The sequence below is a fragment of the Macrotis lagotis genome, chromosome 3, assembly GCF_037893015.1.
Source record: "Macrotis lagotis isolate mMagLag1 chromosome 3, bilby.v1.9.chrom.fasta, whole genome shotgun sequence".
Classification (NCBI taxonomy): Eukaryota; Metazoa; Chordata; class Mammalia; order Peramelemorphia; family Peramelidae; genus Macrotis; species Macrotis lagotis.
Genome location: NC_133660.1, coordinates 108,514,913 through 108,530,153, shown reverse-complemented (window position 1 = coordinate 108,530,153; position 15,241 = coordinate 108,514,913).

Sequence of the window (15,241 nt, the reverse complement as noted above, 5' to 3'; positions counted from 1 at the left end):
CAAGGATTAAATCACATATCTTTTCCTGATTTTTGGAGGAGAAAATGTCCTCACTATAGGTCTTTTTACAGAAATTTCTTGTCTTCAATTCTCTCTGTTTTCTTAATAAAATCACATAGGGGAGGAAAGTAAAGTTGTAGTGATGAAAGAAGAGCTACATTTAATAAGCACCCATGATGTTCTGACATAGCAAATTATTATCAGATACTCATGATTAACTTTTCTGATGCTTGAACTTTGAGAGTACTCCAATGTAAGCCAAGGAAACACAGTAGAAAAACTGCCTATAATATTGATAAGTCGCACTGTTTTCTTATTTATTATTTATCAACTGTAATATCATATCATCATATATCTCTTTTGCTTCTATGAACTGAATAATAGGTTCTTGCTAAATAACTTTCACTCCAAAAAACAACATTGACATTCAAGATGCCCCCAAAAAGGGAGCAAAACTTAGAATTGACTTATTCCAGTTTTTCAGTGCCAATGTTGCAACTAAAATAATTTCTAAGAAAAGAACATCTGATACTTCAAAGTGCTTTGAAGATAGCATAAAAATAAAAATCAGTGTGGCATATGACATTTTTCAGATTCCGTTCCATTCTGAGATTTGCAGAGATTGCAAGCAAATATGCTGGTGTTAAACTAGAATGAGAATAAAATGTCCTTTCTAAACATTTTTCAAGACTTCAAAGTTCTGTGATCTCATTGATATAGACAATCCCAACAACAGTATTGGTGTGTTTGACAAATTATCCACATCTTCTCTTCCTATGTGAGTACTATGCATGTTCTCTCTTGGTAATGGGATTTCTCTAGGATTTTTAATCCTATAATTGCCAATCCCATGTTCAGCTACCCATCTATTAGTCTATGCTCTCTCTCTAAATAACCAGTCCACCAATTTTTTCCAATTATGCATTTTTAGGATGTTATCTTTTATTCCTCTTTGTATTTTCACAAATAGTCATTAATTTGGAAGATAAATGTATTAAAGTAACCCCTTATTAAAAATTTAAATAAATTTAAATAATTTATTTGAAGTCATAATAAGAGAGAATTATGAATTATAATAGATTTTTTTCCTTTTAATTCTGATACTTATTTCCTTTTTGACTTTTGCGAATTACTTTTGATAAGAAAAATTATAATTTTCTTTATGTTTATTGACTATAACATAGGATTTGTTCATAATAGACTATATTATCAAGTAAAACATTTTTCATGAATCCCTAACACATTCTGTTTAAGTTGGGATGTTTGTTAATTGTCCTCAGACAGTTAAGACTTTTCCTTATTTTATATCATCTTTATGCTATTTTTCCAGCATAGAATGCCATCCTTTTTATCCATTCTTCTAAGTCAAATTTTTCTCTGTGCCTTCATAATTTTTCCTCTCATAAATCAGGCCTAATTTTCCCTTCTCTAAATTGCTTTTATACTTATACTATTGAGCTCAACTTTATCTCTTAACAATTTTAATTGTTTCACTTTTGTTAGTTTTCTATCATTTAGACTTTATATTTATATTATATTTATATCATATTTATATTACTATATATTTTATATTAATACATTATATATTATTAATATATCAATCTACATAAAATATTAACAATACATTATATATTATATTATATATACTATATCCTATTAAATATTATATTTAGGTTATGTATTTATTATATAAATATATTATATTTATACTTATTATTTATACCTTATCTTATATTTATCTGTATCTAAACCAATGAATGAATTAATAAGCACATATTAAGTGTCTACTTTTTGCCAACTACTGTGATTGGCACCAGAGAGAATAATTAAGGCAAAGAAGCCAATGCCATCTTACATTAATCCCTATATCTTCAATGTTCACAAGTTTTTCCCTCTCATCTTTATAGTCAGCTGTACATAGAATAAAATTATTCTTGTGTTTCTAGAAGTCATAGAATTATATATCAACTTAAAATATCCATAGAAGACATTTTCTTTTAGGAGTACCATTAAAACTGTGTTTTCCCATACTGAAACAATTTTTAAAAATCAGCAACTAATAGTGTTCCCATGTGATCTATAATATTTCAATTAATAATAAGACTGCATATTTTCTATTATATAAAATTGTCTCTAAATGCCCAGCATCTTTTCATAGGGAATTTTCCTTACAATATATTGATACACTTCATTTTTACTAATATTATATCCTCAGTACTACCCAAAATCCTCCCTAAAATTCATTCAATAAGTGTCTCCTACTCTTTTAATGTGTCAGTTATCAAAAGGAAACATTGGTTCCTCAAATTGACTTAACTTCAAATTTGACCAGTTTCCCAATGCTGACTATGTTTACCTTGTTGCAGTCATAGAGTATATTATTTTCTTAACCTCTGCCTTCTTTATTCTTATCATTGGTTATTTATTTTTTGTCTTTGGACTCCCAGTACCCAGTTTTTTCAGTCATTCTATACTTCTGAGGTATATATTTTATTTAATTTAATTCTTTTTGTTATGATAAAAATGCTACTATTGTTATTTTGAGCATTTTATTTCTTGCCATATTTATTATTTCTAATTTTTAACAAATAAGTGTTCCTAGAAAGAGCCCAGTAGTGTTAGAAAAAGTGCATAAATAATTGAAAAACTTTAATTTTTTTATTATAAATTCAACATTTTATTCCAGAACAACTGAATAATTTCACATCCTAATTAACAGTGAATAGAGATTCCTGTTTTTCCTCAACTTCTTCAAAAATGACTCACCAAATATTTTGTCATCTTTGCTGACAATTATATTTGTAACTTTTCAAATATATTTATGCAAAATTTTATGTACTGATCAAAATGATTTAAAATTTAGCTATATTCTCTTTGTTAATATGTGCAATTTTTAACACCAATATTTGTTGTTGATTTTGATCCATAATTTTATTTATTTCTTCAATCTTTCCCCAATTTGGAACTCAGGTCTCATATTTCTGTCCTAGAAAGCTAGCAATTTAGTTAGTAGAGAGTTGTTTTATTTTTTAATAGATCATAGCATTAACCTGAACATCCAGAAAGACTAGGAATCTATATATTTGACATTCATTAACGGCTTACTCAAAAACGTTTCTGAGTTTGAATTTTGTTGGGACACTATTTTCTTTGTTGAAGAGTTTATTTGTTTTATAAGAGATCAAGGAATAGTTTACCTGTCATATCTATGGAAAGAGAAGCAGTTTATGACCAAGGAGGAGATGGAAAACATCATTAAAAACAAAATAGATAATTTTGATTACATTAAATTAAAAAGGTTTTGCACAGACAAAGCCGCAGTAACCAAGATCAAAAGAAATTTAGCTGGGGGCGGCTAGGTGTCGTAGTGGATAAAGCAGTGGCCTTGGAGTCAGGAGTACCTGGGTTCAAATCCAGTCTCAGCCACTTTATAATTAGCTAGATGTGTGGCCTTGGGCAAGCCACTTAACCCCATTTGCCTTGCAAAAAAAAAAAAAAAAAACTAAAAAAAAAGGAATTTGGCAATTTGAAAACAATTTTTACAACTAGTATTTCTGATAAAAAACTCATTTCTAAAATATACCAAGAACTGAAACAATTTAAAAAAACACAACAACAAGCCATTCCCCAATTGACAAATGGTTAAGGGATATGCCAAGGCAATTTACAAATGAAGAAGTCAGAGCAATCCATAATCATATGAAAATTTGCTCTAAGTCACTACTTAAGAGAGAAATCAAATTAAAGCATGTTTGCAGTATGACTTCACACCTCTCACACTGGCCAATATGACCAGAAAAGACAATGATCAATGTTGGAAGGGATGTGGGAAATCTGGGACACTAATACTTTGTTGGTGGAGCTGTGAACTCATCCAACATTTCTGCAGAGCAATTTGCAATTATGCCCAAAGGGCAATAAAAATGTGTGTAACCTTTGATCCAGCAATACCACTACTGGGTATATAAACTGAAGAGAGCATGAAAAGGGTAAAAACATCACTTGTACAAAATATTCATTGCAACCCTATTTGTGGAGGCAAAGAATTGGAATTTGAGTGCATGTCCATCAGTTAGAAAATGATTGAACAAATTGTGGTATACGTATATTAAAGAACACTATTGTTCTATTAGAAACCAGGAGGGATGGAAATTCAGGGAGGACTGGAAGGATTTACATGAACTGATGTTGAGTGAGAAGAACAGAACCAGAAGAACATTATACACCATAACAGCAACATGGGGTTCATGACCAACCTTAATGGACTTGCTCTTTCAATCAGTGTAATAATCAGGCACAAATTTGGGGTTTCCATGATGGAGATGCCATCTGTTCCCAGAGAAAGAATTGTGGAGTTTGAACAAACACCAAAGACTATTACTTTTAATTAAAAAAAAAACCTGTTTATTATAATGTAATTTTGTTATCTCTTATACTTTATTTTTTTCCCTTAAGGTTATGATTTCTCTCTCAACACATCCAACTTAAATCATAGAAGTAATGTAAAGACTAACAGACTACCTGCTGTGGGGGGTAGGAGGAAGAGAAATTAGGGGAAAAATTATAAAATTCAAAATAAAAGAAATCATTAGTTAAATTAAAAAAATAATTTAGTTGTTTTATTTTTGATGCACATTTTAGTTGATTCACATTTTGCTGAAGAATATGTAATTTGTTATAGTAGTTACTGATAATGTTTTCTTTTCTCTTCTTAATTAATTGAGAATCTGTATTCAACTTTAATTGATATAATTTAGTTTTTTCTTGACTTAGATTATTTACAAGAAATTTTCTTTTCTTTAGAATTCCATTTTTATATTATTCTTTCCCTTAATTTTTAATAATTTCAGTTTTTGTTTCTTTTGTCATACATTTGCTAATATCTCAGTGTTCTTACTTTAAATGTAAAACTTCTATGAATTAATTTTCTCTTTTTCTCTTTTGTTAACATAAACTTTTAGTGATATCCATTACAATCAAAGAATTGTTTAAATAAGATGCCATAAGTATTTGTATGTTGAGATTCATTTTTTACATTCTTTAACATTTTGACTTATTGGACCTTTTTTTCTTATGAGTCATTAATGCTTTAGAATAATATGGTCTCTATTTCTCTGATTTTATTCTTATTTTCCTAATCATTTTAATTTTAATATAGTAATTCTATAACATATTTTAATGGCTTAGCTTTCCTACATTTATTTATGAATTTTGTTTCTAATAATTTTAAACTTCATTTCATGCAATATTGACAACCTTCTATTGATTCTCATTTAATTATCATAGTTATTAAAAAAACTTTTTTCTGATTACGTATATTATTTGTGATTATTTTTTGAAGAATTACTGATCAATAGATGCACTTGGAAGAAGTTTAAAATTACAGACTAACTACACCTTCTTCAATTTTTAGATTTCTTTCTTTAAGAATACTGATGCCCTGCAATTTAGTTAATATTTTTTTAAAACTTAAAGTGTTTCATTATCTATATGGTCTATAAAGGTAATGAAGTTTCCTTTTGTTATCGCTTTTGATGTTATTTATTTTTGTATTTTTGTGAAACCATGATTGTCATTCTGTTTTTATTCAAATGAGAGAAAATAATTCAATTCCAATCTCTAATTTTAATTTTACATGAACTTTTAAATTCAAAAAGCCTTTTCCTTGTCTAAAGAAAAATATTGGGTTTTATTTTCTTATTCATTCTGGAAGCCTTTTCTGTTTTAAAGATGAATCCATATCTTTATGATTTTTACATTTATTCTTTATATTCTCCATAATATTTCATTAAACTGTCATTGTCTAAAGGAAGAAAGCAAGTGATGGGTAGAGGGAGGAGGGAAATGGTAAAAGAAGGAAAGAAAGAACAAAGGGAAGAAGGGAGAATGAAATTCTAGGAATCTGAAGCTAGTTAACCCAAAGCAATCTTTTCCATTCTTCTATTTTCTCTTTTCTCATTCAATCCAGATATAATTATTTTGTCCTGACTTGTTTATGATTATTGGCACCCCTGTATAATTATAGTATCTTTCTAAGAAACAACTTTTTCTTCCATTTTATTCTCAAATTTGTATGCCTCTCCCAGTTGTCAGGTCATATTTATCTGCTTTCTCAATATGATCCTGGCATTCAACAAAGATGGAATGAGTCACCTTCTTTCCCATCAAGATAGTCATTTTCTATTATCAAATGGGTCAAAGACTTACCACATTATATCAATAGAAGTAATTCATTTTTATTAGTTTAGAACTGTAAAACAACAGTGTAAGTGGCATCATGATATTGAGGACATCATTATTAATTACCTAACTGGGAAGAAGGGAATAATATTACCATTTGGAAAATGGAAATTGAGGGACTTGCTAGAATACCTTCTTTCTTTTTTTGTGATGAAGAAGAGATCATTATTTAAATCCATCTGTGAAGTTAAAAGATAGTGAACCAGAATTCTTAGGATTGAAGACATCCTTTAAGACTTGGAACTAGACATTCTTATTCTCCAAAAACAGCAGAATTCCTTCAGGTAAGAATAGAATAGTGATTAGTTAGAAAGCTGGATTTCTGCCCTTAACTCATTAGAGGTCAGTTGAATTTCTGTACTCTGTTCACAGTCAAAGAACCATGACTTAAGCAGTCAATAAGACAAAATTGGTTAATTGTAAATCAGATTGATAAAATAAGATACAGAATCCATTTAATCTTCTTAATATTAAAAGTCCAGGCATCTAAAAGGTAGTATTGAGTAGTATTGTTGTCTATTTCACTTCAGAGGTATTGGGCAAAAAATTTGTTTAATACCCTCTAGCTATTAAAAAAGTTAGATTTTAGGTGACTTTTAAGGCTTAAAAACCTCATTACAAATATCATCTTCTTTTGATCCTCACAAAAATCCTGAGTTGGGTTCAATTAATATTCTAATTTTACAAAAACAGAACATAAGGAAAGGCAGAGATTGAGTGACTTGTCCAGAGTTATACAAATAGCAAAGTGATTGAGAAAGACAAGTTCAAATCTTCTTGACTTGAGGTCTAAATAGTCTGTTGACTGTGTGACTACACTTCCTGCCATACAGGTGCTAATTAGAAATGCAACTTTTTGCAAAGTATTTTGTATTATAGAGAATGTGTGAATTGGTTTAAACTTAAATCTCCTTAGTCAATGTAAGAGACAGGAAGAGATTGGTTCTTTTACCCTCCATGTCTAAAAGTCTGTATATGAAAGGAAGCAATGAAGGTCATTCTTTAATAAAATAAATGTCAAGAACAATTTCATTCAGGGTTACCCCAGAACATTTTTTTCTTTTCCTTTTTTCATATTTCTTATGGAGGTTTTTGCAAGTGTGTATTCTTTGACTTTCCCGATCCGGAATGGAAAGTTCACTGATCATGGTTAAACAAACATTTGGCATTGGGTTTTGGAGATATATGGAGAAGTGATTATAGTGCAGTCTTTGCTTTTTTTTTTTTTCTCAGCATGAAAATGTACAAGCATGAGAAAAAATTAGGCAGAATTAAACCCTATGTTTTATTCCTTCTCCTGAAAAATAAACTTGTTGATGAACTCTTTAGATGTCTATGATTTAGATGTATATGATTTAAAGAAATCCAATGATGGGATAGTACACAGAAAAACTCTGAAAATTGTAGAGGAAAAAGCCTTCTGACAAATGGAGTAAGGAAGGGTAAGTAATTTGTCAGCGTCAATTATGATTGAACCAAAATTAGGGTCCTAAGGACCAATTTGAGACATGCATTCATATACATATATATATATATATATATATATATATATATATATATATATGTAGAGACAACCATGCATGTAAAAATTTCAGCTTGAAGGAGTATAAATAAATATTCAGAATGAAAATGCTTTTTTAAAAATCAATTTTACAAAGTAAAAGGGTGAAAGAATTATATGAATTTCAGTCAGTTGGTTAACATGTATTAAATAATTACTATATTTCAGACAGGAGGATACAAAAATAGGAAAAAATATCATTCACTACCCTCAAGGGGCTCACAATATAATGGAGAGACAAAATAGGGAAAAACAAACTATTTAGAGATCAATTTAAAATAATTAACAGAGCAAAAGCAGTAGAATTAAAATGATTTAGGAAATGCTTCCTGCAGAAGGTAAGATTTTACTTGGAAATTGAAGGAAATCAAAAACATTTAGGAGGCAGAGATGAGAAGGGAGAACATGTTAAACATGGGGAATAGGCAAGAAAAAAATTCCACTACCTTAGAGATAAAACTTCGTTGACTTTTGGCTCTTTTATCTATGACAAATTCAATTTTAATGTGATCAATTCAATTCAACAATCATCTATTTTTGCAAAGGGAGAAAAAATATTGCATTATGGCTAGAGACCAGCTCTTGGTATCTGAAAGCAATACTTCAAATCCAGATCCTGATGGGCATTGACTGTGAGATGTTGAGTATATCTTTGAATCAGTCATTGGTAGCTTGTAGAAAAAAATACTATTCTTTACTGGTCAATGAAGATCCTTGCCAATGAAATTACAGTCTTGATAAAAATAAAAAGACCAAGATAGAAGCAAATTGACTTAGCAAATAGAGTACTAATGGCAGAATCAGAAAGAACTGGATAGAAGTCTTGCTCTGGATCTCTACTATTTAACTGACCATAATAAATAAACTCTTTTTGTTGCTTTGGGAAACTTCAAATTTTTAAGTTCTAAAAGCATTTTCAGTAGAGTTGAGTTTCACCAACTTTCCTAGAGTTTCTTTCATTCCCCTACCTACACTAATAAATATCATAAGATTTTCCATAGAGGTGCAAGTAATTGAGAATTTTAAAAAAAAGATAATTAATGCAGTGACTATCAATAGGTGAATAAAATCAGAGACTATTTTTTCCTACATTTCACACAAGTTCTGAGAATGGAAATGAAGAGTTATATTTCCTTGAAAATAAGACTATTAACACAGTTCTCCTTAGAGACATAACAGGAACAAATGAAAAAAGACATTTTAGGTCACAGATTTCATAACTTTCATTACTGAATTTTCTTTATAATTTATCCAACGTCACTGGTCCTTCTGTACCCTCTTTGGCCTGAATTTTATTTGATCAAATGTTTAAGAGAAATAGAAATGAATAGGAAGGCACCTTAATCTAAAATTAAATGGAGAGAATATGTATATATACTCAAACATCCTAAAAAGTGAGACCACAATTGCTAAGATCAAAAACAAGATAGATATAACAATTATATTTAAAGTTTAAAAAATCATTACACATTCAGTTTTACTAACTTTAATGTAGCTTATATCCAAGGTCTTAACTTAAGATATGGCCCTATTTCATAAGGGTGTTTTTTGTTTTAGTTTTTATTTTATAAAAAATTATATTTTGAAAATAATGAGTCACCTGTGCCTTGAGGAGTACCTCACAAAATACTTTGTAAAAATTACATTAATAGATAAGCAGAAAACTGAAAGTTTAAGCACTAATGTAAGAGATGCAAATTTTTCTCTCAACAAGGTTTTGAGAAAGAATTGGGAATTCATAAGTTTTTATATGATTTTTTTCTTAATGTGTAAAAATATAGAGCAGGCTGCAACAGAAAGAGACCTACAAAGTAAGCCACATCATCTACTATCTTGGTGACCTTGTGAAAAACATATCATGATGATAATGATCATGTGATGCTTGTCCTTTATTCTAAAAATGAATGAAGATGTTGCCATCCAATGTAAATATGAATAATAATATTTATCCTACATACTTCATAGGACTATTTCCAGGATCAAAATAAATGGCCTGTGACTAGTGCTTTGTTGGGAAAAATGCTATAAACTTTAACAACATAGAAAGATTCTATTCATTTGAATATACTTTTTCTTGATTGGAATCTGCTATTTGCCCTACTTTCTAATATTAAAAAGAGAAACTAGCATGCCAACTATAGTGCAGTGGACTTAATTCTGATTCTTGAAATTTTTTTAGAATGACTTGTTAAACGTGATTGTTAGATCTCTAAATAGTGAAGCAGTAATTATAATGGGCAGCTAGGTGGCACAAAGGCTAGACCTGTAAACAGGACCTCATTTTCATGAGTTTAAATCTGGTCTCAGGTAATTTTTTGACTGAATTATTAAATTAGAAGGTGACTAATGACATGAATATATGTTATTTAATTTTTAAAAAGCTTCTTATTTTTAATTTTCTTACATTCTATGTTACTCTTGATCATACTGTTCTCTTAGAGTAGATGGAAAACCGAGTGTTAAACAGTAATACAATTAGAAATATTCATAAATTTCTTCATTGTCAAACTCTCAATGTTAACATGGCAAGAGATCCTTTGGCACATGCTTTGGTCCTGCACTATTCAATAATTCTATTAGTGACTATTTGAATAGTCATATGATGTGCTAATCAAATTTACAGATGAAAAAAGCTTACAGGAATAGGTAACACATTGCATCTAGAGCACTGGACTGAATCTAGTAAGATGCAACTCATGTGAGATTTGCACAAGGGTTAAAAAGCACAATTATAAAATGGGCAACGTATGAATAGATACTTGTTTTAACATTTGGGAAAACTGGAAGCTCTTTATGAAGCAACAATGTGACTTGGCAAGTAGGGGAGTAATAGTTATACTGTGCTCTCAGTAGACCTTATTTGTAATAGTGTCCTCAAATTCAGGCAACACAATTGATTAAAACCACTAAAAGTCTGAGAAAAATCCAGAGGATGGCAACCAGGATGAGGAAAGACCTTGATTTCCTATCATATGAGTTTCATCAAGGTAATATGAGAGCTATGTGGAAGAAGGACTAATGTGTCCTATTTTTACTCATACAGAAGAATCAAGAACAATGAGCAACAGTTACAAAAAAAATACAGATCTGATAATTACAAGCTTCCTATTAATTGGCATTATCCAAGGGAGGAATGGAGTTAGCTACATGGCACAGTGGATAGAGTATCAGGGAATCAAGAAGACTCATCTTCCTGAGTGAAATCTGACCTCAGACACTTGCTAGCTGTCAGACTCTGGGCAAGTCACTTACTGCTGTTTGCCTCCGTTTTTTACCTCTAAAATGAACTAGAAGAGGAAATGTCAAACCATTCTAGTATCTTTGCCAAGAAAATCTCAAATAGGGTTATAATTCAGACAAAACTGAAAAATTTCTCTCAATAGGTGTTGATTTGTTTCTATTGGAGACATTCAAGCAGAATGCAGATGGTATGTTATAAAGGGCATTTCTTTCTCTTATAGTTATATTGTATAACTCTTATAGTCCTTTTAATTCTCAAATTCAATGATTCTTTGAAGAACCAAGAAAGTGTAAGACCTGAGGAAAAATCAGATATATTTTCTTGACTATTTTGTAATCTGAAAGACCAAGATTCAGGAAGAAATTCTAAACTTTGCAGTCCTTTCATAAGATCAGGATATAAATTAAACATATCTTAATTTTATTTGTATGTATATGGGCAGCAACACCTGCAAAAAGTTGTCTGAACTTAGAATGTATATGAGTAGAAGACCTGAGTTGGAAGTAAAAATACTAATCTTCTATGGAAAACCGTCAAGATCTCAGTCACTGAAGTCTAATTTCTAGTCACAAGCTAATTTCTATATAATCTTTTCCTAATAATATGTCTGCCTAGTTATCTCAGGTCCACCATATTCAACTACAAGCTGAGATTCAATTCTAACAATAAATTTACCCCTTTCCTATGCAGTGCTTAAATGTAATGTGATTGGTAAGCTAACTCATAGCATAAGCAAATCACAGAATATAACACTGCATATAGTATAAACAACAAACAAATAAACTTCAAGCTGACACATTGCTGTCCGCTTTGCTCATTTAAGCATTTCATTTTTTACTTAAAATTGAAGAAATTCACACCAGTGGATTGATGTACAAAGTTGATTTCCCTTGGGTTCTGAACTGATTTATTCTTATAGGCTTTATTCCAAAAAGTAGATGATGTGTAAAAAACCAATTAAAAACCACTGCTAGTTATTTTTCCCCCCTTAAAAGCAATGGATAAAATGAAGTCAAAATAGTTTGCTAACTTTAAATAGGAAAATACCAAAGAAAGGTATTTGCACTATGCTATAATGAGAAGTTATTTAATAATTGACTGATGCATTTGTTTGCTTGTTAAAAACTGGGTCTTCTTATTTCATTCAGGTTAGAAGAACAGAAGCTATTCACAATACAATCTCAATCATGAATTTTTTTCTAAAAATCTGACTACTGTCTTAAGTCAGTTTCATCCTTACTATGATTAAATATCAGAACATTAAATCAAAGCCTCACAACAAGAAAAAAAATTTTTGAGAACCTTGGATCAAACCATTATTAAATTCATAATTATTTAATTTTATTTATTTATTTATTATATAGAGAATTAATAATATTACTAGCAAATAAACAGCCATACTTCCTGATTTCCCCCTATGAAGTTAATAATAAATATTACCATAGGGTTTTTTCTTTCTTCGTTTTGTTTAATTGCATTGTGAAATGAGAAAGTACTATGGGAAGGCAATATAATATAGTACTTACAGTTCTGGACTTAGAGTCAGATTTACCTCTTGCAATAACAAGCAACCCAAGATACTTGACCATACTTTACCTTAGGCAACTTTCTAGTGCTTTTATTTATTAAGTCATAGACAGTTATATCTATGCTGGTGATATGACTCATAGCATCATAGAATCACAGACTTATCCCAATCCCTCACTTTAAAAATTAGAAAATTAGAGGTCAGGGAGATCAAATGGGTCAATTTAATGATGAAGAATTATGACTAGATTTGGAATAAAAAATAACTGATTATAAATCCTTCTTGTTCTAGACAAGTCACTTCTCTTCATTTGTAAAAATGGAGATAATACCATCATTCTATCTCACAGGATTGTTGTGAGAATTTAATAAGATCAAATCAAAGGATATAACACAACCAATGATTTGAATATCTTATACCACATAAATGTTGTTATCATGATATCATAATTTTCTAAGGTCAGTGAGTGAAAAGTAGGATTTGAATCTAGGATCTCTTATTGCAAAGCCAATATAAGTCAACATTTTAAGACTTCTTTTTGGAGATGAAATCACAAATCTTTGGAGAACTAGTAGTTAGTCAACAAACATTTGTTAAATACTATGTGCTTGGTACTGTGCCTGAAGTGTTGGGATACTAAGGCAAACAAAATTGGGTTTTTTAATAAGCGAAAGTACTTGGAGGAGACAACATGCTATCAAAAGATATAATAGAAGAACTATTCAGTGTAATTGTGAAGCAAGCTCGTGGGACTGGCTTAAGCAGTAAGGGTATTGTGAAGAGAAATTGACAGTCAAAATGTCTTTTAGAGAAGGTAGGATTTGGGTTAAATCTTGAAAGAAGTCAGGGAATTCAAGAAATGAAAGAGTGTAAGCATGTTGATGTCTGTCTTTCATTTTTTTTAGGGTTTTTTTTGCAAGGCAATGGGGTTAAGTGGCTTGCCCAAGGTCACACAGCTAGGTAATTATTAAATGATTGATATCAGATTTGAACTCAGGTCCTCCTGACTCCAGGGCTGGTGCTCTATCCTCTGGGCCAGTGTGTTGATTGTAAGTAAGGAGTACTAAGCTGTGAGCATGGAAGCTTGGAAGGCTGTTGGTATCTTTATTATAAATGTAGGTTAGGAATATGAGAGGAATTGGAAGGAAAGATAATGATTTTTGTTTTGGAAATACAATCAGAAATGACTGAGAAATCCTTGTGAAACATGAACCATCTTGGTCCTCATTGAATCAGTACCTAAGTTATATTTCACTGCTTCCCCAGGGTTCTCTGTTAAACTTAAAGTAATTTGACAAATCTAGACTTTATGAAAGTGAAGCTAATCTCCAATGCTGGAGTTCCACCAACTAAAGAGATGTTAACTTACATCCTAGTTCCACTCAGACACATTTCTAACTTCTCTTAGAAATATTTGCTTCAAAAATGTAATTAAATATACAAACTTATTCCCCTAACACAAGAGAGATTGATGTTTCCTTCCCCTTACCACAACTACTAACTCATATCTCTGGGGACTGAGGGATGAATATTAGGTTCATATTTTAATTGGGCACAGGGTATATTCCAAATTCTAAACCTCCTAGCTTGTCAGGACAGGGCTGCCTTTTCAAGATTACTTAGCTACACTGTCCCACCTGCAATCTTGGCTCTAAATCATCATGCCTAAAATACCTGATCTAGGGAAGATCACCCCAGCATTTAGAAACTGAAGACAAACAACACAAAATGGCTCAGGTTCTTGGAACAAAGGTAAAAGAGAGAGAGTGAGTAGAAACAAATAATTTCTCTCTCTGGTTCAGATCCTGGTACCATATTATGGATAAACTGGATTATATATCCTCTGACTTCAAGGAGAAGAAGAACATAGGAAAGAATAGGAGCTAGACCCATGTGGTGGAGGGTCTCTGACATCCCTATATTGGGAAATCTGAACATGTGCTAAATGACCATGAGGAAAACTCAGATTGCAAAATTTCATATAAGCTCTTCTGAATAACTGAGAAAAAAATAAGTGTAATCAAATCTCTAACATTTGTGTGATTAACTTTGATTTTATTAGCAAGCTGATTTTCACTTTCATATAGACAATACACATTGGAAACGGCAAAGTAGAGAAAAAAATGAGAGGTATAGTGCACAAGTTTGTGGAGTGACTGGTATCCAATGATAATATCAAGTTAATGCATCCTTCATGATGTCCAACACTATCCACCACCTCTCTATATCTTTCAACAGTAGCAACTAACATATCAGTAGTTTCCAACCTTGGTTTTCAGACAGCACCCAAAGTGTAGAGGTTTATAGCAGTATATTATACAATATCCTCTCACCAAAATCTGACATAGTGGAATATAAGATTCAGGTTTAAAAATGTTTTAGTTTTACGATTTTATTTGTTGTAAGATGTTTATGGAACTGTAATTTTTATATATTATAAAGAATGAATACTATATGGAATCAATGTTTTCCTTTATTTTTAGCACAATATGTCATAGAATTCTAAGGAATCACTACCAAAAAATGTTTTCCATGTTACCAGTTTTATTTTGATTACTGAATTTTATGATTAGTTCATGATTACTTTGTTAAGAAAAGTACATGCTATCAGAATAAATGTGTGGTTATAAAGAATTATATGTAGAAAATATATTATTCAGTAATATCTAAA